At 44.9% G+C, this 24,152-nt stretch overlaps 1 protein-coding gene across 6 annotated transcripts in view; it reads left to right on the top strand.

Moving 5' to 3' along the window:
• The first annotated feature begins 283 nt into the window (after positions 1–283).
• The window catches only part of LOC126268165 (band 3 anion transport protein), an 811,429-nt gene continuing 787,560 nt past the window's right edge, over positions 284–24,152 (top strand). For 2 of the 6 annotated variants that reach the window (XM_049973747.1, XM_049973746.1), the window contains exon 1: positions 421–568. The gene's annotated coding sequence lies outside the window, so the exon portion shown is untranslated. Of the gene's footprint in view, positions 582–24,152 lie in introns of all 6 variants that reach the window. The other 4 variants (XM_049973749.1, XM_049973744.1, XM_049973751.1 and 1 more) reach the window with 4 other exon arrangements.

Genomic DNA, 24,152 nt, shown 5'->3' with positions numbered 1-24,152 from the left:
ACCACAGATGTTAAGTCCCATAGTGCTTTGAGCCATTTGAACCTTTTTTTTTTTTTTTTTTTTTGTAAACAAACTAATGCTCGTACGAGCATGCTTGAACTCTGTGGAGGCCCAAGATATTTGCGCGTGCTTGCCAAGCATGCAGTTTTGTGCACAGCCGCCTCGAGGCGACCACTACGTGCCCGGAGAGCAATGAGCGGCGGGTGCCGACTGCGGAAGAGCAGCGGCGGTCTTATCAGGCGGTCTCCGCGGCCGGAAGCGGAGCGGCAGCAGGCAGCGGCCTACAGTCGCCTGTAGCCGGGAGGAGCTGATCCATTATACATGTGCACCGCGCCGCGCCTCGCCTCGCAGACAATGGTGCTGCTCGGCGCGGCTGGAGGCGCGGAGGGGGGCCGGCCGGCTGGCCGCGTGGCGTGGCTTGTAGCAGGCTAGCAGCGTGGCGAGGGAACAGGCGGAGGGCGGAGGGAAGGCGGCCCGCCGCGCCGGCCGCGCCAGTTGCCGCCGCGGCCGCCTGCCAGCGAGACGCGACGCTCTCGGCCCACGGCATGCCCGCTCGCCCCCGCTACAGGTGAGTCACCCACGTGCCGCTTCTCACGGACGCCGCACCACAGGTGGACCGGCGCGGGCTGCGCGCACAGGACTAACGCGCTAAAGGAATCGTCGTGTCATTCGCAACATCTCCGCTTTGCGCCAACCTAGAGTGACGCAGCCGCTGTTGTTACGAATTAATGACTCAGCGAACCGTGTTACTACACACTCAGGTCGTCTGTCTACGAGGAAACACGTCACACCAACACCGAAAGGAAATAGGATTAATCCGCTGAATTACAGACCCAAATCACTAACGACGATTCGCAGCAGGATTTTGGAACATATAATGTGTGCTCAAGCATTACGAACCACCTCGAAGAAAATGATTTGTTGACAAATGGCCGACACGGATTCAGAACATATCGTTCTTGTGAAACACAACGAGCTCATTATTTTCACGAAGTAATGAGTGCTATCTACAGGGGACGTCAAATTGATTCCACGTTTTTGGATTTCCAGAAGGCTTTTGATACTGTTCCTCACAAGCGACTTCTAATCATATCGCGTGTCTATGGATTATTATCTCGGTTGTGTGATTGGATTCATGATTTCTTGTCAGAAAGGAAGTGTTACAGGCCCTCTGCTGTTCCTGATATACATAAACGACATACGAGACAGTCTGAGCAACCATCTTAGAGTGTCTGCAGACGATGCTGTCATTTACCGTCTTGTAAAGTCACCACATGATCAAAACGTGTTACAAAATGATTTAGACAAGATATTTGTATGGTGCAAAAAGTGCCAATTGTCTCTATATCATGAAAACTGTTAAGTCATTCACGTGAGCACTAAAAAAATCCGTAAAATTTCAGTCACATGATAAATTATACCAATTTAAAGCCTGTAAATTCAATTATATACTTAGAGATTACAATTACTAATAACTTAAATTGCAACGACCACATAGATAATGTTGTGGGGAAAGGAAACCAAAGACTGCGATTTATTGGCAGAACACTTAGAAAATGTAACAGGTTTACTAAAGAGACTGCTAACAGTAAATTTGTCCACCCTCTTCTCGAGTATTGCTGTGCAGTGTGGTATCGTCGGAGGACATCGAAAAAGGTCGAATAAGGGCAGCTCATTTTGCATTTTGTGAAATGAGGGAGAGAGCACGACGGATATGACGTGAATTGGGTTGCCAGTCATTAAAATAAAGGCGCTTTTCGCTGCGGCATGACCTCGTGAAATTCCAATAACGAGCTTTCTCCTAAGAGCTTGAAAATATTTTGTTGGCGCCCATTTACATAGGGAAAAATGATCATCATAATAAAATAAGCGAAATCAGAGCTCGCACGGAAAGATTTAAATGTTCGTTCTTTCCGCGCTCTGTTCGAGAGTGGAACGGTAGGGGAGTAGCTTGAAGGTGATCCGATGAACCCTCTGCTGGGTACTTAATTGTGAACTGCAAAGTAATCACGTGGATGCAGATACAGTATGAAGTGTAATAATATCCCATCGGATCCGCAGCATCGTGCGGAGAATGGCAACTTGTTGTTTCATTACGAAGCACCTTCGCAGCCTGTTTCGTACTACCGGTCAAATATTTCGAATCTCCGTCAGATTAAGTCAAGATGAGACACAGACCTTCTCCGACGAAACTTGCTTAATTGCCGACGGAGTATAGGGGTAACACTAAAACATCTCGACAAACACTTTTGCATGCATCTCGCGACAACTGACACAGCAGATCTTAAGAACTGCTCTACAAGCCCCAGTCTACGAGAATTTCTCATCCTCCAACGTATAATTTAGGTAGAAACTACGAAATTAAAATTACATTAGCAGGCATTTTTGAGGAGGCAGCTAAGGCATCATTCTTTCCACGACTTACACGCGAACATGTGGACAAGAAAAAGTACCTTCTGTCGCACTCTTTACTGTAATTGACACCATATGTCTTAGTGAATAATGCCTTTCATATTTATAGAGGCTAGACAAAGTGGAAACACCAAGCTCCTTCCAAGACATTTTTCTGGTAGGTGTTACTGATTAGACACTCGTATATTGGAAAAATATCTATTAAGACTAATGGACTTCTTATCATAATTTTTTTAAAGTGATTAAATATTTATTATAACTTCCGTAATCACATTTTCGTAATACCATTTTGTGTACCAAAGGGTTGTGTGAAAGAATTCGTGCCTGTTAAAAACCCAATCAAATTGAAAACAGGACCTACTGAGCTCTTCAGTGGCGCGTTAGTTACACGTGTTCCATATGTGGTGTCCGCTTTCGGAATTGGTGTTTGAAACGCTGTCATTTCGGGCCAGTCCTTATTGTGGCTGGTGAGCAACGAATGAAATGAATCCGAAGCTACTGTTTATTCTTGTAGACATGACGTATACAATACGCAAAGAGAATGAACAAATTATTTTTGAGAGTTAGAGCGGGGACAAAGAGCACTAGAAGCAAGAAGATATGTCAACAGAGCAGACACAAAAGTATCGTACCTGAATTTCTCCGAAATATCTCATATGGCGATCGCACAAATACGAACAACAAGTACAGGACTCCTCAAACATCATTAGTATCATTTGTTGTACTTGTTTGTAGCACTCTTAATCACAAATTGTATGTACAAATACCAAGCTTATTATGGGTGGTTTCTATATTATAAATTCAGATTTACTTATTACACAGAACACAAAGTTATTCAAGACCCCCGCTTGAGACCGGACTCGAATCAGTAACTTCGGCATATGATTCTCCAGCTTCTCCCGGCGTACTTCATGTCGAAATAGTGCACTCGTGGACTATTTCCACAACTTCAGCATACTTCTACTTTGCGCAGCGAATCCAAAACTTCGAAGCGCGTTCAAGAACTTGGAAACGTCAAGGAGGAGGAGCAGCGTAATCCGGCGGACGATTCGCGGCATCCCGCCTGGAAGTGTGACTTTCTCCGCTCGCAGGCAGCACAGAAATTTCGTATTTGGTTGAGTAGAAACGTGTAGCGGGTTACAGAAGTCGTACAATAGTCGCCTTTCCGCTGATTGACATGGGACCGAACTAACATTTCACCCATTGAAGGTAATGGCGCCTTTGGCGAATTGCTACTGGTTTTCGCTTACATAGACTTGTCGAACAATGAATCCTTGCGGCTGATACGCTGCGTAATATAAGAAAAGTCTACAAGGATTTAAACATACGAAGCACTGCCAAGCAACAACGTTTCGCAACGGAAAAAAGTGGACAACGTACTCCCTTCAGTCAGCCACCCTCTTCTAAATCTGGACGCGTGGAACTGAGAACGCTTTAGAGAATTTTCCTCCAGTCAAAGAAAACTACATGTATGTAAAAGTGGCATCAGTGTTCGCAGCATTCAGAAAGGACTACAGCACAAAAGGGGAAAATGTTTGTTTTAAAACTTCACCGAGTTGGTGCTATTTCACCCACCCTTTCTAAATTACTACTTGAAATGCGCAAATTATTATTTGGAACAAGAGACAAAACGTATAAGGGTACAGGTTGTTTGCTCAAAGAGTGGGAAGATAGCACAAGAAGAGAAATATGATCTCCGTGTAGTACTGTCGTTCTAAACGATACCAGCTTGCCGATTGCTCTTACTGTGAATATGTCATTGTATGTCTGTGCCGGACGTTCCCTGTCTATTAATGGATCAAATGGCTCTGAGCACTATGGGACTTAACATCTGAGGTCATCAGTCCTCTAGTACTTAGAAATACTTACACCTAACTAACCTAAGGACATCACACACATCCATGCCCGAGGCAAGATTCGAACTGCGGCCGTAGCGGTCGTGTGGTTCCAGACTGTAGCGCCTTGAACCGCTCGGCCACTCCAGCCGATGTCTATTAATGGCCCTTTCAAAATGAGAGTTATTGTTTTTCCTCCAAGGAGCTATTTATTTGCATTCAAGAAGCTGATTGTCCCCCCCTTCCAGTCTTCGAACCAATCAAAATTGGGTGGCAATACCGCCGATCGATTAAACGCCCACGGTGTGGCGTTCACGCTCGTCGACCGTTCGGTCAGTGTGTCAGAGGAATACGGCTACAGCTGACAGAGAAACTGATTGGAAGTCATTTCTGACTGCGAGCAGTCGGCAAATGTTGCAAAGGGGTGTTGCAAGAGGCGACCCAGCTACCGCACAGCAAGTGACAGCGGCGCTAATGTGTCTCGTCTAACCTGTTTCCAGTAGAGCGGTCCGGCCGGGGTTGCATAAAGTAAATGTCTGCAATAAGCCCGAAAATTCCAAACTATTTATCACGGAGAAAAATGATCCGCTGCAAATCAAAAGACCTTTCATGAAGTGAAAGAGACAAAATAACAGACTACACAGAGTCAGCTTCTTCACGAGGATCGTTTACGCGCTTGGAACGCGTGTGGAAGGTTGGACTGCTTTCAGTTTATTCTTGCCATATATACATGCAGGCAGCGTTCGATATTTTCGGGGTATTTCACTGGTCCTGCTGTTAACATATTCGCCTACGTAGGTTATTAATAACAGATGTAACCAATGGCATAGATTTCCCGGGTCAGGGGCGCTATGTTTGAAGGTACTGGTGAAACAGGCACGCAGCAAGAGAAGTACAAGTTTCCTTGTTTGTCTTTACAGGTAGTTTATTTATCTCAAATAATATAAAATTTCACTATTCAATATTAAATTAACCCTGAATGAAATCATTACAAATTATAGCATACATTCGAACCGGTCCTCTTGGTATCGCGAGATTAAGAGACTATTATGAAATCACCGCCATTAATGTGCTTTGTCAAAGACTATCTTACAGAAATTAATAGACGTGGTAGCGCATGTACACAAAGATCGTTGCATGTTCCATAGAAATATGGAACTAAAATAGAAGTCCATCAGATTAATAACGTCCTTTGTATGTCAATCAGGTCGTTACAAGATAAAAAATGTCTGTAGATTTATGAAAAATTTGTTGTTGTATTACGTAGAATATAAAAATTGTTGTAAATTCAGAATTTTCACAATATGTTGAAGTTAGATAGGTACTTGGAGATATGCGTTTAAAACACATCAAAGCCACAGAACAGTAAATTGGTTGGTGTACCTTTTCTGCAACCAACTGTTAAGCTCAGTTCTGCACTGTCAATATTACTCTTCTTACGTGGATACAGGTAATGGTATGCGCGTTAAAGGTGTAACGATTGCTCAGTTTTGGTGTTGGCAGTTACTAACCCAAAGGTTCATCAGAGCACCGCCCAATGAATTATAGGATTTGTAGCTCACACTGAATAAACGAAAAAAATGACTGGTAAAGATAGTTTAACGTCCCGTTAACGATGAAATTGACAGAGCACTTGCCCGGGTCGAGGAAGGATCAAGAAGGGAATTGGATGCCTCTTTTTCAAATGCCGACGTCATTAGAGCCCCTGTTCTGATTGAAAAAGGAGGAAGGAATGAAGGGATCATCCAAGCATTCGTCTCAGTGATTTAGGCAAAACCATGGAATACGTCAAACTGGATGGGCGGACGGATTTTCGAAGTTCAGTATAAGTTCATTAGTCGCTGTGCCAACTCACTCGACGGTGCGCACTGACTTGATAGGCAGTAGATAAGAACACATTTTCATAGTTCTTCCGTGCCCACCCTTTGAGCAAAGCCGTCATAGTCGATGTATAAAGGTTTCACCTCGTTGTGGTCAAACCTGGGGCAAACATTCGGCTGAGGTGATCGAACTGATTCTTTAGTCCGAAAGCTGGATTTACGTCGACTCTATTTTTCTTGGGTGGTCACCTGAAGTACCTTATTTGCTATTAGGCAGAGAGGTCTTTGCTTCCTGAGAACGCACCGCGTGTGGGTTAGCTCAGCAGAAGTGGATGACAAATATCTGATATAATTTTATTTTACATACAGCAAAGAGTGAGTACTCTCCAGCAACTATTTCTCACTCAAGATGTTGTCTGTAGAGAGAGCATTACAAGCATACGAGTCGCCGTCAGGAGTTCCAAAACTCTCGATGTTAGTATTACGGCATGGTGAGGACTACAAGAATGCTGTAGATGAACTTGCAATAGACTGCCGTTTGAGCACCAAAAGAAGCCTTCAAGAACGAGGTGGCGCAGTGATTGGCACACTGCACTTACCTTCGGGAGAACGAAGGATCAAACCCGCGTCCGGTCGCCCTGATTTAGGTTTCTCTTGATTTCCTTAAATCGCTTCAGGCAATTGCCGGGATGGTTCCTTCGAAAGGGCACAGCCGATTCCTTTCCCTCATCTGTTGGGACCGATGCCCTCACTGTTTGGTCCGCTTCCCCCAATTAACCAACCAACCAACCATACAAGACTGCACTCGAGGAAAATGCCTTCAGAAAAGTCTTCCTTACATTTAAATTTATAAACAATGTCACCTAATTTATCTTTTTCAGAAACGTTTTTGTTGCTGTTGTCAGTCTGTATTTTATTTCTCCCCACTTAGGATATCGCCAGCTATATTGCTGCCTACTAAACAGAACTCGTCTACTACCTTCCGTGCTTCTGTTGCTATCTAACTCCCTCAGCATAGTGTCATTTAATTAGACTATGTTCCGTTACCCTTGTTCGACTTTTGCTGATATCCATCTTATAACCCCGTTTCAAGTCACTGTCCATTCAAATCAACTGATCTTGCAAATACTTTGCTGTCTGCGACAGAATTACAGTGTCGTCAGCAATTGTTTCTTCTCCACAAACTTTCTTATTCTGAAAAGTAGGAATGAAAATATTTTTAATCTTAAAAAAATACAACTAGCCACTTTTAGTAAGGCTTTATTCATGCCACAATGCGTTTCGGGCTTTCATTCATCTTCAGTTAACGCAATGTATTTATATCTTCGGTATTTTGACGAATGTATAAACATATGATGCCAACTAAACTGGGTGAAAGCCCGAAACGCTTCGTGGCATAAATAGAGGATTACAGGTTGTCCCAGGAAGAATGGCCAACATTCAGCGATATGACAGGAGGAATCATTCGTTCTGGTAACAAAAATGTCCAGTAAACATGGTCTCTAATACGCACACTTTCAGACCTATGAGAGCTTGTTCACCTTCGACACTGTGAAACACATATCTTCCGCTGCAAGATCTTTGCTTGGCATATTCTGGGAGGAGATACTATGGGCCAAAACAAAACAAAAGAAAAAAAATGTAATAAACATTGGCTCCTTAATGCACACATTAAGAGCTATAAGCACATGTTCAGCTTCGCCTCTGTGAACAACTGCCCATAAGTCTTAAGGTCTGGATTTCAGAGACCATGTTTACTGGACATTTTTGTTTCAAATGATCATTCCTGCCATACCGCTCAATATTGACAATTCTCCTGGGACACCCTGTATAAGAAGTCCCTGGCTGCTGGATCTCTTCAAGTAAATTAATCCAAAGCCATGGAGCTCAACCACCAGTAACATAGATACATTAAAAAATCCTTTTGGACCTGAGAATGCCGCCTGTGACCTTCTCGTAGGTTCAGTTGTTTTACTGTCAATGTCTTGGTTACATGCCGCTTTATTAAACCTGATTACCAGATTCGGCTTTGCAGCCATCGCCCGATATAATAATTACAGCAGCGATACGTAACGCGTAGCCTAGTAGCATCTGTCCAAAACATTGACGATAGAAACCTTTATGTCTACCCAGGTAGCCGGTGCCCGTTCGTACTGACTAGCAGAAATATACTTAGCAGTTCATAGCGCTGTCAGCTTCGGTTGTCGATATGGTCGATCGATGCTGATTGCCTCGGTGAAGCGTTGCAGTGGCGGCAAGGCTGCCTGCGCGTACGAAGCGCAGAGCGCCAGCGGCACGCAGCTCGTATGGCTTGCCGGTGTCGGCTCCGCCTTGTCAAAGTCAGGTGGGCGCAACAGGCGGCAACGTTGTGCGCGCACAGCGGGGCCCGGCAAGGCACACCACACCACAGCGCAGCAGAGGGCCCGGCCGAGCAGGCGAGGGCGCCTAGCCGCTAGCTGCAGCTGCAGCTGCTGTCTCAGCTGGCCGGCAGCTGCTCCAAGGCCGCGCCTGCTCCGATCTCAAAGCATCAGCGACCAACCGGAGGACCCTTCAAGCCGTGCCCATTCCATTATTGTACAGGCGTAGAGATAACTGTTGATCATACACTACTGGCCATTAAAATAGCTGCACCAAGAAGAAATGCAGATGATTAACGGTTATTCATTGCACAAATATATTACACTAGAACTGACATGGGATTACATTTTCACGAAATTTGGGTGCATAGATCCTGAGAAATCAGTACCCAGAACAACCACCTCTGGCCGTAATAACGGCCTTGATACGCCTGGGCATTGAATCAAACAGAGCTTCTATGGCGTGTACAGCTACAGCTGCCCATGCAGCTTCAACACGATACCACAGTTCATCGAGAGTAGTGACTGGCGTATTGCGACGAGCCCGTTGCTCGGCCACCATTGAACAGACGTTTTCAATTGGTGAGAGATCTGGAGAATGTGCTGGTCAGGGCAGCAGTCGAACATTTTCTGTATCCAGAAAGGCCCGCACAGGACCTGCAACATGAGGTCGTGCATTATCCTGCTGAAATGTAGGGTTTCGCAGGGATCGAATGAAGGGTAGAGCCACGGGTCGTAACACATCTGAAATGTAACGTCCACTGTTCAAAGTGCCGTCAATGCGAACAAGAGGTGACAGAGACGTGTAACCAATGGCACTCCATACCAAAACGCCGGGTGATACGCCAGTATGGCGATGACGAATACACGCTTCCAATGTGCGTTCACCGCGATGTCGCCAAACACGGATGCGACCATCATGATGCTGTAAACGGAACCTGGATTCATCCGAAAAAATGACGTTTTCCATTCGTGCATCCAGGTTCCTCGTTGAGTATACCATCGCAGGCGTTCCTGTCTGTGATGCAGCGTCAAGGGTAACCGCAGCCATGGTCTCTGAACTGACAGTCCATGCTGCTGCAAATGTCGCCGGACTGTTCGTGAAGATGGTTGTTGTTTTGCAAACGTCTCCATCTGTTGACTCAGGAATCAAGACGTGGCTGCACGATCCGTTACAGCCATGCTGGAAAGATGCCTGTCATTTCGACTGCTAGAGATACAAGGCCGTTGGGATCCAGCACGGCGTTCCGTATTACCCTCCTGAACCTACGATTGCATATTCTGCTAACAGTCATTGGATCTCGACCAACGCGAGCAGCAATGTCGTGATACGGTAAACCGCAATCGCGATAGGCTACAATCCGATCTTTATCAAATACCATTAGTTCCTTCCCTTTCTTTTCCTTTTTCACCCTCCACCTTCAATTTACATAAGAAATATACACTGACTGCTTGAAAATGGTTCGAAAGAGTACGATTCCAATAGGCATTGATACATTGCACCAAAATACACTCCTGGAAATGGAAAAAAGAACACATTGACACCGGTGTGTCAGACCCACCATACTTGCTCCGGACACTGCGAGAGGGCTGTACAAGCAATGATCACACGCACGGCACAGCGGACACACCAGGAACCGCGGTGTTGGCCGTCGAATGGCGCTAGCTGCGCAGCATTTGTGCACCGCCGCCGTCAGTGTCAGCCAGTTTGCCGTGGCATACGGAGCTCCATCGCAGTCTTTAACACTGGTAGCATGCCGCGACAGCGTGGACGTGAACCGTATGTGCAGTTGACGGACTTTGAGCGAGGGCGTATAGTGGGCATGCGGGAGGCCGGGTGGACGTACCGCCGAATTGCTCAGCACGTGGGGCGTGAGTTCTCCACAGTACATCGATGTTGTCGCCAGTGGTCGGCGGAAGGTGCACGTGCCCGTCGACCTGGGACCGGACCGCAGCGACGCACGGATGCACGCCAAGACCGTAGGATCGTACGCAGTGCCGTAGGGGACCGCACCGCCACTTCCCAGCAAATTAGGGACACTGTTGCTCCTGGGGTATCGGCGAGGACCATTCGCAACCGTCTCCATGAAGCTGGGCTACGGTCCCGCACACCGTTAGGCCGTCTTCCGCTCACGCCCCAACATCGTGCAGCCCGCCTCCAGTGGTGTCGCGACAGGCGTGAATGGAGGGTCGAATGGAGACGTGTTGTCTTCAGCGATGAGAGTCGCTTCTCCCTTGGTGCCAATGATGGTCGTATGCGTGTTTGGCGCCGTGCAGGTGAGTGCCACAATCAGGACTGCATACGACTGAGGCACACAGGGCCAACACCCGGCATCATGGTGTGGGGAGCGATCTCCTAAACTGGCCGTACACCTCTGGTGATCGTCGAGGGGACACTGAATAGTGCACGGTACATCCAAACCGTCATCGAACCCATCGTTCTACCATTCCTAGACCGGCAAGGGAACTTGCTGTTCCAACAGGACAATGCACGTCCGCATGTATCCCGTGCCACCCAACGTGCTCTAGAAGGTGTAAGTCAACTACCCTGGCCAGCAAGATCTCCGGATCTGTCCCCCATTGAGCATGTTTGGGACTGCATGAAGCGTCGTCTCACGCGGTCTGCACGTCCAGCACGAACGCTGGTCCAACTGAGGGGCCAGGTGGAAATGGCATGGCAAGCCGTTCCACAGGACTACATCCAGCATCTCTACGATCATCTCCATGGGAGAATAGCAACCTGCATTGCTCCTAAAGGTGGATATACACTGTACTAGTGCCGACATTGTGCATGCTCTGTTGCCTGTGTGTATGTGCCTGTGGTTCTGTCAGTGTGATCATGTGATGTATCTGACCCCAGGAATGTGTCAATAAAGTTTCCCCTTCCTGGGACAATGAATTCACAGTGTTCTTATTTCAATTTCCAGGAGTGTATTAGCACGAAGTTTCTAGATGACAGCAGTGGTACACGCAACAGTCTGAGTGATGTCCTACCAGCGAAATTCTTTCTTAGGCAGCCTCTGTAGGTCGCGATCCCAGAAGACGGAAGGCGAAACCGACCAAGTTAATTATTGCACTACCGCGTACAGTGAATATATCTGTTGGTGGGTGGATGCAACGTGTTCTCTTGGGTTGAACCAGGACTCGTCGAGGTGCAGGTGGAATAGTAATGGCAAAAAGAGTCACGCTTAACGAAAGCTGCCTATACCCGAGGAACAACTGTGTGTGTGTGTGTGTGTGTGTGTGTGTGTGTGTGTGAGAGAGAGAGAGAGGGAGAGAGAGAGAGGGAGGGAGAGAGAGAGAGAGAGAGAGAGAGAGAGAGAGAGAGAGAGAGAGAGAGAGAGAGAGAGGGAGTGGGTGGGTGGCTGGATGGCTGGGTGGGTGTCAGAGATAAATACACAACAGACGGATGGAATGTTATATATATGAAAACCCGAAAAAGACCATGTACCATCGTTGTGTATACGAGAAAAGACAAAAAGAGGAAAACGTTACTGAATAATTACTTATAATGGTATATTTGTGCATAATTTTCCGAGAAATAATAATTTTTTCGCCATCTTTTCCACATTATAAATGCCACATTTTTACAATTACATGGTTGTTTTAAATTTCTATAAAAATGGTATTCTCACTGTGTTCTTACAGCAAGCGATTGATGTCCGTAGCCATAACCGTTCTCCCCAACGTGCGATGGGTCAATTTTACCTAACCGGGAATCTATTGCTGGCATGCAGCTGCCGAGAGCTGCTCGAAAATGAAACTAACTGTAGGTATTAATCACAATCCCTTCTTAGAAAATTATCTGCAGAGTCGTCGTGAACATTGTAAGTACTATTCTTTACCGGAAATTTATTTGCAATCTGAAACTTTCATTTGCCTTTTCTTTTCATGCATTTGACGAAAATATTAATGAATACAATATATTGATAATTATTTCGGTTTATTTGCAATGTAAGTAACGTAAGAAACTACAAATTAAAGAAGTTTCCGTCTAGGAGCTCGACGCCGACGACCCTCTGTTAACCGTGCTGCACTCCATTCGCTGAGCCAATGACTGCCTGCAAACTTCACTAATGTAAATGGCTTATGCCTTACGCGGACCACACGAAAAATGCTATTTTTATTACACGCTTCGCCATCTAATGCTCCCATCCCTGTCACTTTCATTTCTGGCCAAATGTTGTATATACAGCAGGTTAGGCCGAAATCGGTAATGACCTGTAGGTCGGTAGGTCAGTAAAGATGATTGAGTAGTTCAAAACTGACATGTTGTATAACTCCGTCGGCAAATAACGTGTGCAGAGTCTGGCAATAGACTGATACGGCAAAGTTCCATATTTTCCAAACATGTTGAAAAGTCCACCTCTATTTGCAAACCAAAAACTAATCACACAGTATGTTGGTGAAACTCAGTATTATTTAGCTTTTCTTTTTATTTCGGTGCAGTTCCGAAAAGTTAGTTACTCCACATACATAAATGGAAATGTCTCTCATTATACGAGAAATTATTTTAAAATTACAGGATGCAGACACATTAATGTGACCAACACCTAATTTCGACGATAACGTGTAGTAACCACCGAGACAGCAGGTGCAGCATGCAATGGTACTTGAATTACGCAACCATTGCGGCACCTCACCTGAACCTCTCGATACCAGCAATATTCTACTGTATTTCTGTAAAGTAGTTGACATATTTCTGAGACAACATTCAGATTTGATTTCATTTGTGATACATCGATATGTTTATATTTCAATGATATTATTCTTATGTGTAAGCTTCCTTTTGTCACTATGATCTTTGACGTACTTGTAACTCTGATTTTTGGGTGCGTAAGCGATTATTAGTTAGTTAGTTGTTAACTTGTTAGAGAGTCGGACCTTGAAAAGGTCAAGTCTTGGACGTCATGTTGGAGAGACGCATATTATAGTTGGCTTATAAAATGTGAGGAAGATGTTTTCAAGTATGTTATGTATTGTGAAGTGATGTTTTGTGTGTTACGTGATTTGCAATAAAAGCAGTTAAAAGGAAGTGTAAATTAAATTCGGAGTGCTGAGTTTTTTACGTCACTATTGTGCTAACTTTGAAAGGTTTAATCTCCAAGAATGGTTTGTGAAGAGCATCTACATAACTTTTGAATATAGCAGGATAAAACCTAGGCCTCTTTGCATCCGAGCTTGGAATCATAACCACCTAGATTTTCAACGACTCAGCCATGATTTTACGACGAGACCAGCTTGGGAAACACAAAAAGATGAGTGCGTAGTTTTTTTTATTATTACATGAAATGACTTTATTAACTGTTCTCTAATGTCACCTGCCACATAATATGACTGTTGTTGCCCGAAAATGCAGTATTTAGCAACACCACAGTCGCTATTAAATTCTGACCTTTGTTGTGGTAGGGTTGTAAGATGCACTAGCAGTAGAGGATCTCTAAAGTGTGTTGGGGGACATGGAAGACGGTGTGGTCGTTGCTGTAATGCGGAAACGGATTGAATTATCTGACATCGAAAACGGCATGATCTTTGGATTATGGGCCAAAGGTGTAGGCATTTCCGAAACGGCTAAGTTTGTAAACCGTTGGCGTGCCGCAGTGTTTAAATTATACTGCGCATGGGAATATAGGCTATCCAAAGCCAGCGCGCAAAGCAACTACGGTGCACCACGGGCAACTGATGACGGCTGCGGAGACGTGTATGGGCGAATAGACGCCCAGCGTTTGGGCAACTGCCCGCCCAGATGAACCCAGGGACTACGAGCACCCTGTTCTCAATGACTGTTCAGCCAGTGCTGCTGCGTATCGGCCTCCGCAGCAGGTGCCTGATTCGTATACCCAAGCTGACTGCTGTTCAGTGCCGATGAAGACTGCAACTTACACGCCGGTACTGCAACTGGACGTTCACTAGGCGGCGACAGGTGGTCTTTCCAGGTGAATCAAATTTTATGCTCCATCGGAGCATGAAATGTCTGAAGCCAAAAACCCTGCAACAATCGTCGAAGGATTCCGGCCAGAGGAGGGAGCGTTATCGTCTGCGGAATATTTTCTATATCTACATTTACATTTATACTCAGCAAGCAACGCAACGGTGTGTGGCGGAGGGCACTTTACGTGCCACTGTCATGACCTCCCTTTTCTGTTCAACTCTCGTATGGTTCACGGGAAGAACGACTGCTGGAAATCCTCCGTGCGCACTCGAATCTCTCTAATTTTACATTCCTGATCTCCACGGGAGGTAAAAGTAGGGGGAAGCAATATATTCGATACCTCATCCAGAAACGCACCCTCTCGAAACCTGGACAGCAAGCTACACCGCGATGCAGAGCGCCTCTCTTGAAGAGTCTGCCACTTGAGTTTGCTAAACATCTCCGTAACGCTATCACGCTTACCCAATAACCCTGTGACGAAACGCGCCGCTCTTCTTTGGATCTTCTCTATCTCCTCCGTCAACCCGATCTGGTACAGATCCCACACTGATGAGCAATACTCAAGTATAGGTCGAACGAGTGTTTTGTAAGCCACCTCCCTTATTGATGGATTACATTTTCTAAGGCCTCTCCCAATGAATGTCAACCTGGCACCCGCCTTACCAACAATTAATTTTATATGATCATTCCACTTCAAATCGTTCCGTACGCATACTCCCAGATATTTTACAGAAGTAACTGCTTCCAGTGTTTGTTCCGCTATCGTATAATCATACAATAAAGGATCCTTCTTTCTATGTATTCGCAATACCTTACATTTGTATATGTTAAGGTTCAGTTGCCACTCCCTGCACCAAGTGTCTATCCGCTGCAGATCTTCCTGCATTTCGCTGCAATTTGCTATTGATGCAACTTCTCTTTATACTACAGCATCATCCGCGAAAAGCCGCATGGAACTTCCGACACTATCTACTAGGTCATTTATATATATTGTGAAAAGAAATAGTCCCATAACACTCCCCTGGGGAACGCCAGAGGTTACTTTAACGTCTGTAGACGTCTCTCCATTGAGAACAACATGCTGTGTTCTGTTTTCTAAAAACTCTTCAATCCAGCCACAGAGCAGGTCTGATATTCCGTAGGCTCTTACTTTTTTTATTAGGCGACAGTGCGCAACTGTATCGAACGCCTTCCGGAAGTCAAGGAAAATGGCGTCCACCTGGGAGCCTGTATCTAATATTTTCTGGGTCTCATGAATAAATAAAGCGAATTGGGTCTCACAAGATTGCTGTTTCCGGAATCCATGTTGATTCCTACAGAGTAGATTATGGGTTTCCAGAAACGACATGATACGCGAACAAAAAACGTGTTCTAAAATTCTACAACAGATCGACGTCAGACATGTAGGTTTATAGTTTTGCGCATCTGCTCGACGACCCTTCTTGAAGACTGGGCTACCTGTGCACTTTTCCAATCATTTGGAAGCTTCCGTTCCTCTAGAGACTTGCGGTACACCTCTGTTAGAAGGGGGGCAAGTTCTTTCGCGTACTCTGTGTAGAATCGAATTGGTATCCCGTCAGGCCCAGTGGACTTTCCTCTGTTGAGTGATTTTAGTTCCTTTTCTATTCCTTGGACACTTATTTCGATGTCAGCTAGCCGGCCGGAGTGGCCGTGCGCTTCTAGGCGCTACAGTCTGGAACCGCGAGACCGCTACGGTCGCAGGTTCGAATCCTGCCTCGGGCATGGACGTGTGTGATGTTCTTAGCTTAGTTAGTTTAAGTAGTTCTAAGTTCTAGGGGACTGATGACCTCAGCAGTTGAGGCCCATATTGCTCAGAGCTATTTTTTTTATGTCAGTAATTTTTTCGTTCGTGAGAGGATTTAGAGAAGGAACTGCAGTGTGTTCTTCCTCTGTGAAACAGCTTTGGAAAAAGGTGTTTAGTATTTCGGCTTTAGGCGTGTCATCCTCTGTTCAATGCCATCATCATCACAGAGTGTCTGGATATGTTGTTTCGATCCACTTACTGATTTAACGTAAGACCAGAACTTCCTAGGATTTTCCGTCAAGTCGGTACATAGAATTTTACTTTCGAATTCACTGTACGCTTGACGCTTAGCCCTTCTTACGCTAACTTTGACTGAGAGGTTTTGGCTGCGTTTAAACTTGGAGTGAAGCTCTCTTTGCTTTCGCAGTAGTTTCCTAACTTTGTTGTTGAACCACGGAGGGTTTTTCCCGTCCCTCACAGTTTTACTCGGCACGTACCTGTCTAAACATACCAGTAGTGCAACTGGACATTCATTGGGTTGCGACAGGTGGTCTTTCCAGGAGAATCACGTTTTATGCTACATCGGAGCATGAAATGTCTGAAGCCAAACACCCTGCAACAATCGTCTACGGATCCGGGCCAGAGGAGGGAGCGTTATCGTCTGCGCGATATTTTCGTGGCATTCCCTGGATGATTTCATCACAGGAAGGTACACTGGATCAATACAAGTATCCATCTATCCTTGAGGGACCATGTCCACCGCTACATTCAGTTTGGTTTCCCTCGGCACGATGGCACCTGTCAGCCGGACAATGCAACGTGCCACACGGTACGCAGTGTGCGTGCTTGGTTCGAAGAACCCCCGGGACGAGCTTACCTTACTCCCCTGGCCACTAAACAACCCGGATTAAAATCCAGTCGAGAATCTGTAGAGCCACCTCGATGGCGCTGTTCGCGTAATGGATCCTCTACCGAGAAATGTACCCTCGGCCGGTCACGGCGCTGGATATAAATGACCTAGTCGATAGTGTCGGAAGTTCCGTGCGGCTTTTCGCGGATGATGCTGTAGTATACAGAGAGTTGCATCAATAGAACATTGCAGCGAAATGCACGAAGATCTGCAGCGGATAGGCACTTGGTGCAGGGAGTGGCAACTGACCCTTAACATAGACAAATGTAAGGTATTGCGAATACACAGAAAGAAGGATCCTTTACTGTATGATTATACGATAGCGGAACAAACACTGGTGGCAATTACTTCGGTAAAGTATTTGGGAGTATGCTTACGGAACGATTTGAAGTGGAATGATCATATAAAATTAATTGTTGGTAAGGCGGTTGCCAGGTTGACATTCATTGGGACAGTCCTTAGAAAATGTAGTCCGTCAACAAAGGAGGTGGCTTACAAAACACTCGTTCGACCTATACTTGAGTATTGCTTGTTAGTATGGGATCCGTACCTGGTCGGGTTGACAGAGGAGATAGAGAAGATCCAAAGAAGAGCGGCGCGTTTCGTCACAGGGTTATTTGGTAAGCGTGATAGCGTTACGGAGATGTTTAGCAAACTCAAGTGGCAGACTCTTCAAGAGAGGCGCTCTGCATCGCGGTGTAGCTTGCTGTCCAGGTTTCGAGAGGGTGCGTTTCTGGATGAGGTATCGAATACATTGCTTCCCCCTACTTATACCTCCCGAGGAGATCACGAATGTAAATTCGAGTTCGCACGGAGGCTTTCCGGCAGTTGTTCTTCCCGCGAACCATACGCGACTGGAACAGGAAAGGGAGGTAATGACAGTGGCTGGTAAAGTGCCCTCCGCGACACACCGTTTGGTGGCTTGTGGAGTATAAATGTAGATGTAGATGGAACACTACACCCCTGTCGGTACCCCGCCGAACCTCATTGACTGGCTTTCTGCACGTCTGGCATCGGTCCTCGTTGACAGAGATGGTTATTCAGGCTTATGACAGGCGGGCGCATTGCTGTGACTGGACACTGCATGATACTTAACATTAACAAATTACATCGATGGTCCACAGGTTTATTTTATAAATTAGAAAGCTGTGTGATAATACACTTACCTTATTTGTTCATATGCAGCCAATCATAGCTCTGAAATAGAACTTGATGGAAACACAGATTGAGGCAAAGCGGACTTATAGGTTTCAACAGTCATTATATTTATACTCTTTGTTGTAAACTCAGTTACAGTTAACTTTATCATACAGAGACAATTTTACAACAGTTCTCACTACATCAGTTATTCAGTATCCTGGCCAAAAACTAATAACATTGTGATCTATTATAATGTTTCTTCTATAGTAACATGAAAATATCGCAAAATTTTGAACATGGCAGCTTGGTTCACTGACCGTTTATGAATTAAAATTGAAACAAATGAGCCCTCGGTCACCATTTTTTAGTCTTGTTAATCAGGGTTCAACAGTTCTAAGAGTGCCTTCATCAGGGTGGAGACATTTAAAGTGGTGTATAACATAATTACAAATTTATGGGGAGAAAAATTTTTTATATAAAAATGTTTAATAATTTTTTCGTAATGCGGGGCCACTGTCATAATATATTTCTTTAAAGTCAGTACCGCCATTAGACTGTTATTTATTTACGATGTTACAGTTACACTTACACAGTCATGGTTTCGGCTTCAAAGTGCCATTATCAAGTGTTTTAAGTATTATAAATTGCCTAAGATGGCATACTGTCGTATTAAAATACACTATTAGACACTTTGTATAATAGAGATATAAAAAAGTGTTAAGTACTGACTAACAATACAAGACAGAGACAATTTTTACATGTCACGTATAAAATAAATAACAGGCAGAAGGGCTTTAGTCACAAAGTATTCCTTTTAAATATTATGTGACTAAAGCCCTTCTGGCCTGTTATTTATTTTATACGTGATATGTAAGTAATGTCTCTGTCTTGTATTGTTAGTCAGTACTTACACTTTTTTATACAATTTTTTTTTTCTTTTCACAAATTTGTAATTACGTTACAGGCCACTTTAAATGTCTAAATCCTGATGGAGGCACCCTTAGAAGTGTTGAATCCTGGTTAATGAGACTAAAAAATTGTGACCGAGGGCTCATTTGTTTCAATTTTACATAAAAATATGTTTTCTGTTTCTGAGTCTGGTTATGTTTAACGCACTGATTTTAAGCTTTGAAAACGCTATAAAACCTGCACAAATGATTTTATTGGTTTTTCAGTATTATGTTAAATATACACGTCTGCTACATTCGAAAAGTTAGGTTATACATGCAAAATATTCTTTTGAATAGCAGTAAACGAAGAAGTACTTAGCACCTGCGTATTATTATCCCGCCCTATTAACTTACATATTTTCTGTGGCGCAAGCCCGTGAACGGGCTATAGTCTAGAGTAGTCTAAAATCTAGAGTACAGCCTCTCTTCGCATCGGCACTAAGGCAGGGAGTGTGAGTGTCCGTCTCCCGGCCGCCTTTTACCCACGGGAAGATCCCCTATACTCATTTAATAGCACGCTGAGTAGAGCTGGGGTTGTCCTGGACGGTCTGCAACGTTCAAAAGTCCCCGCCCTGGCCCGGATCCTTCAGGGTCAGGGTCTAATGTCCTATCCTGTAAACCAACAAGGCCACAACTTAATGAATTACGAAAAATAATTGCAACTAAAAGCAAAACGTTTCAAAAATGTTAATTATATACTCAAATGGTAATAAAATGCCAAACCCCATGAAAGACAAGCTTTAGAAGGAATAAATACGCATTAGGACTCACTGACTCCGCACACGTCTGCATTCGTTCCTTGACTGACCAGACCAGTTCAGCAAGGGCTGCATGGCATTTGCTTTCCTGCGGAGTGCAAGGACGCGTATGTAATAGGCTCCTCGTCCGGTGCCAATAAGCGGATGCATTTTGACGACAGCTTAAGGAGAAAAGTGAAGGTCGGAAAACGATAGTGCACTAATATGCCATTACAAATAGTTTCTTCTTAGTGCGAGCAGATTTTTTTTGTCAAAGTATCTATTGTTTACGATTTTGTTAGTAGTTAAGAAATTCGTGTTTCATTCTAGACCTTTTGATCATGACCGCAACGGCTCTTTCTTGAATTGTACTCTAAAGCCCTTGTGGTGAAATCCAACGACTCACAGCCACTGGCGTGCCATTTTGCAGTAGTGTATGGAACATTGTGATGAGGATCAGCGGCAGTGGGCCGGCATTATGTTCTCGTATGAATTGTGGTTCATTGCATAGAGTGATCATTCACACCAGCTCATCTGCGCAGAACGACTAGCACATTATCGAGCCCAAATATATCGGGAAGTGTCAGTTGCAGTGGACGCTTACTCATGGTTTCGACTTGTACCACCGCCGGTCGTACAACACCAGTTCAGTATCTTCGTTGCAGGATCGATTGCTGGAAAATATTTTGCACTCAGAAGTAAGAGGATATTTTTTACTTCTTCTTGGTGAGAGGACTCTGAAGGCAATTTTATGGAAGGCAAAGGATGCCTGACAGAAGTGCACATTTCACGAAGATGCTGAAAAATGAGATGAAACGCAGAGACCTACTAAGTGGAGGAAGTTGAATGACGTGTAGATCAAATGTGAGATCCTTTAAGAGTCTAAGGTGTATGTCGTACAGAGGATACCATCATCTCGAATGTTGCAAAGTCGAACCAAATGTTCAAAGAACTTGGCAGTATGAGCCTACTTATCAATATGACGTCCTGGATGCACTCGTTAATTCGGTTGTGAATGATGTCATAAAGCCGAGTCTTGCATAAGCTTCGTCACAGGTTCGAAAGGCAATACTTGGCCGACGAATGTGTTTTGTCATATCAGAGAAAATCTACAGTCATTGACATAGAATATTTTTGCGTGTATTGTGAGGAACAGAGCGATAGAGTTCATAAACCGACCAGTGAAAATCGGAAATCGTTGCCAATTAACCGTTACACGTAAAAACATCGGACGCCGAATGACACCTTGCCTAGGCGAGCAATAAGTGGCTCGGACATAACGTCGTCTTCGTTCCTTACGTTAACACGCCATAAACTCTTTGCCTAGTAAAAAAAAAAAAAAAAAAAAGAAAAAAAAAAAAAAAGTGAAGCACCCCGAAGGGGAACAGAAATCTAAATAAAACTGCACGGGTTAAGAGGATATGTGATGTTATTCGAGTGATTGCAAAGTCGAACCAAATGTTCAAAGAACTTGGCAGTATGAGCCTACTTATCAATATGACGTCCTGGATGCACTCGTTAATTCGGTTGTGAATGATGTCATAAAGCCGTTGTACCCTCTTTTGAGTTAAGCTGACTCGCAACTATTGTTAGTGATCCTCGATATCCTTGATACGAACACCGAGGCGAAAATGACTTCCGAGGTGGTCCCACGCATGTTCAATCTGGGACCGACTTGTGGACCTTGCTGGACACACATGTTCATCAGCATGGCGCAGACAGTTCGTAGACACGTGCCATATGTGGAAGAGTATTCTCCTGTGGAAAACTCCCACCACGATAATGTCGCATGGGTAACACATGACGATGCAAGATGTTCGCGATGTACCGTTGTGCCATGAGAGTTCCCTCAATCACTAGCAGCCATGACCTGCAGCCATACCCAGTGGCTTCTCACGCCATGAAGTTGTGCCTATCCAAAATAATGGAAGAGTAGCTCCTCTCCCGAGGTCGTCGTCAAACTCGCCGACAATGCTCATCCGATGAATCGCTGCAGACAATATGAGGCCATTCATCAGAAGTCGATGCTTCCCGGCGAAGGCACTGCCCCAGATATAGATGTTTGTGTCGTGGTGTTACAGGTAACGTACGCATGGGACGGTAATTCTCTGGTCCAACTGCTGCTAGTCTCCGACCTATAGCGCGAGTATAACAAAACGTTCCAGGGAGTCCATTACTTGTTCTCGATTGGCAGGCGCAGACGGGAAGGGGTTACGATGCACCTGACCGCAGTACGGCCATACTCCTTTGTGATGGCTGAACGTGTCATCTGGAATATTGAAGAGTGTTCCTACCCTCACGTTTCCATGCAGTCCAACATCGGGCACTGTCAGAGCTCAATGCCCCACAAATCTGAATATTGCACTGTTCGACCAACAGGATAAATGGAGACCCACAATGAGCTCTCTTTCAAGTGCTGTTTCACGCGAGTACCATGGACCCACCGCCAGCTTGCATAGTACCTTGTTGATAACTCGAGTGCATGGCTTCGTATGGTCTGCACCACACTCGAACGCTACCATCGCCTTTTATCAACTGAAATTGGGCATGTGCGTGTCCTTCACAGTAATCACACGACATCTGACATTGTTCACGCCCCTTATATATCCTACCAGGACTGGTAACAATACTAAATACGAACAACACGAACATAATGCACTCCACTCTGGTGGGCGTTCTGTCTGTCACAGATGCTTCTAACTTTATTTACATACCCGCCAACAGAGTGTAGGTGTACGAAGTTACATGGACAGTCGACCATATCTTCTGAGCGCTTTAAATTTTTGTGAGGCAGAGAATACCTAGGCCAACGGCCTTGCCGTAGTGGTAAAGCCGATTCCCGTCTGATATCCGAAGTTCAGCATTGTTGGACTGAGCTGTCAAGTGGATGGGTGACCACCCAATCTGGCGAGGGCTGTTGGCAAGCGAGGTGCACTCAACCCTTGTGAGGCAAACTGAGGAACTACTTGACTGAGAAGTAGCGGTTCCGATCTCGTAAACTGACATATGGCCGGGAGAGCGGTGTGCTGACCACTTGCCACTCCATATCCACGCCCAGTGATGCCTGTGGGCTGAGGATGACACGGCGGTCGGTCGCTACCGTTGGGATTTCATGGCCAGTTCGGGCGAAGTTTGGTTTTAGTGTATATCTAGGCCAACAGTTTCCACATTTGTTGGTACACCGTTTCACTGTTCATGAAATAGATAAAGAAATGAAAAGTTTTCGAGATTCAATTCGGATGGAAGTACTGAAATACCCGATGTATTGACGATTGGCAAGCTCTTCATGTTCCGGTGACGTGTCGAGATTTTGCGCATGTCCTCTATTTTATTAACTAGGTATGGGTGGCAGTCCCTGCATCCCTGGGTGGAAGTGTTGCGGTCGTGAGTGGCCTTCGATGATGGATAGGCGGCAGGGCGGAGAGGAGACCCTGGGCTGGTGTTGGAGGCAGTGTTCGAACCTTGGCGAAGAAACTCACATGCTACCCACTGCCGCGTGTGCTCGGCGTACGTGGCTCTGACTTGGGGTTCATTACCAAACTCAGGTGATAGCGCCATATTCCGTTCAGAGCTTTTCGTGAACAGCAATACGCTGGGGTAGTCTATATTAACACACAGAGTTAGTGTGTTTGCACCACGAAGAGAAGTAAGAATTCATATGCTGTGCAGATCACAGAATGTGTAGAAATGAGCAATTTATTAAATGACCATTGTCCCTGACTATGGAGAAGAGTATTAACTATCGTACCCAGTGTGCATCAGACGCTTTTATTCTTAAATGCCATCTTAACTTTTATATGTGGCTCTTCTTGTAGTACAGGCTATTTTTATTCTGTCAGTAACTTTCCGAGTCCTTATATGCATAAAACATCGAACAAATAATCTAGTGTTCCTGCAACCTCAGTGTGATCTAGACAGAAGCACATTAGAACCGAAACGATTATGTTGATCAGTTTCTGGATAAACCTTTGGTGTGTCATAATGACTTGGAAATTCTAGAGTGTGACTTCATCTAAAAACAGGGGTCTCTATTTATCGTTCGCTCCTATTAAAAGTCCTACTAATATAACACGTGCTTCTTGCTTGAACTGCTGCTGCTGTTCTAACTTGCGGAGCCTGGTGATAGGGAAGTGAAAAAATGTGAGAAACGATGTGTTCAATTGCGGCCCTAAAAGAAAGACACCAAGGATGTACAAGACGAAGGAAACTAGGTCATGCTGTCAAGTCATAAAACACATAAAAGCAGGCCAGTCCATAAATTTTGTCTTTAAAATCAGTGCAGTTTTCTGAAATA

The sequence above is a fragment of the Schistocerca gregaria genome, chromosome 4 (genome assembly GCF_023897955.1).
Source record: "Schistocerca gregaria isolate iqSchGreg1 chromosome 4, iqSchGreg1.2, whole genome shotgun sequence".
Taxonomy (NCBI): Eukaryota; Metazoa; Arthropoda; class Insecta; order Orthoptera; family Acrididae; genus Schistocerca; species Schistocerca gregaria.
The sequence above is the reverse complement of the archived record's forward strand: the minus strand, read 5'-3'. Positions and strand labels throughout refer to the sequence as shown.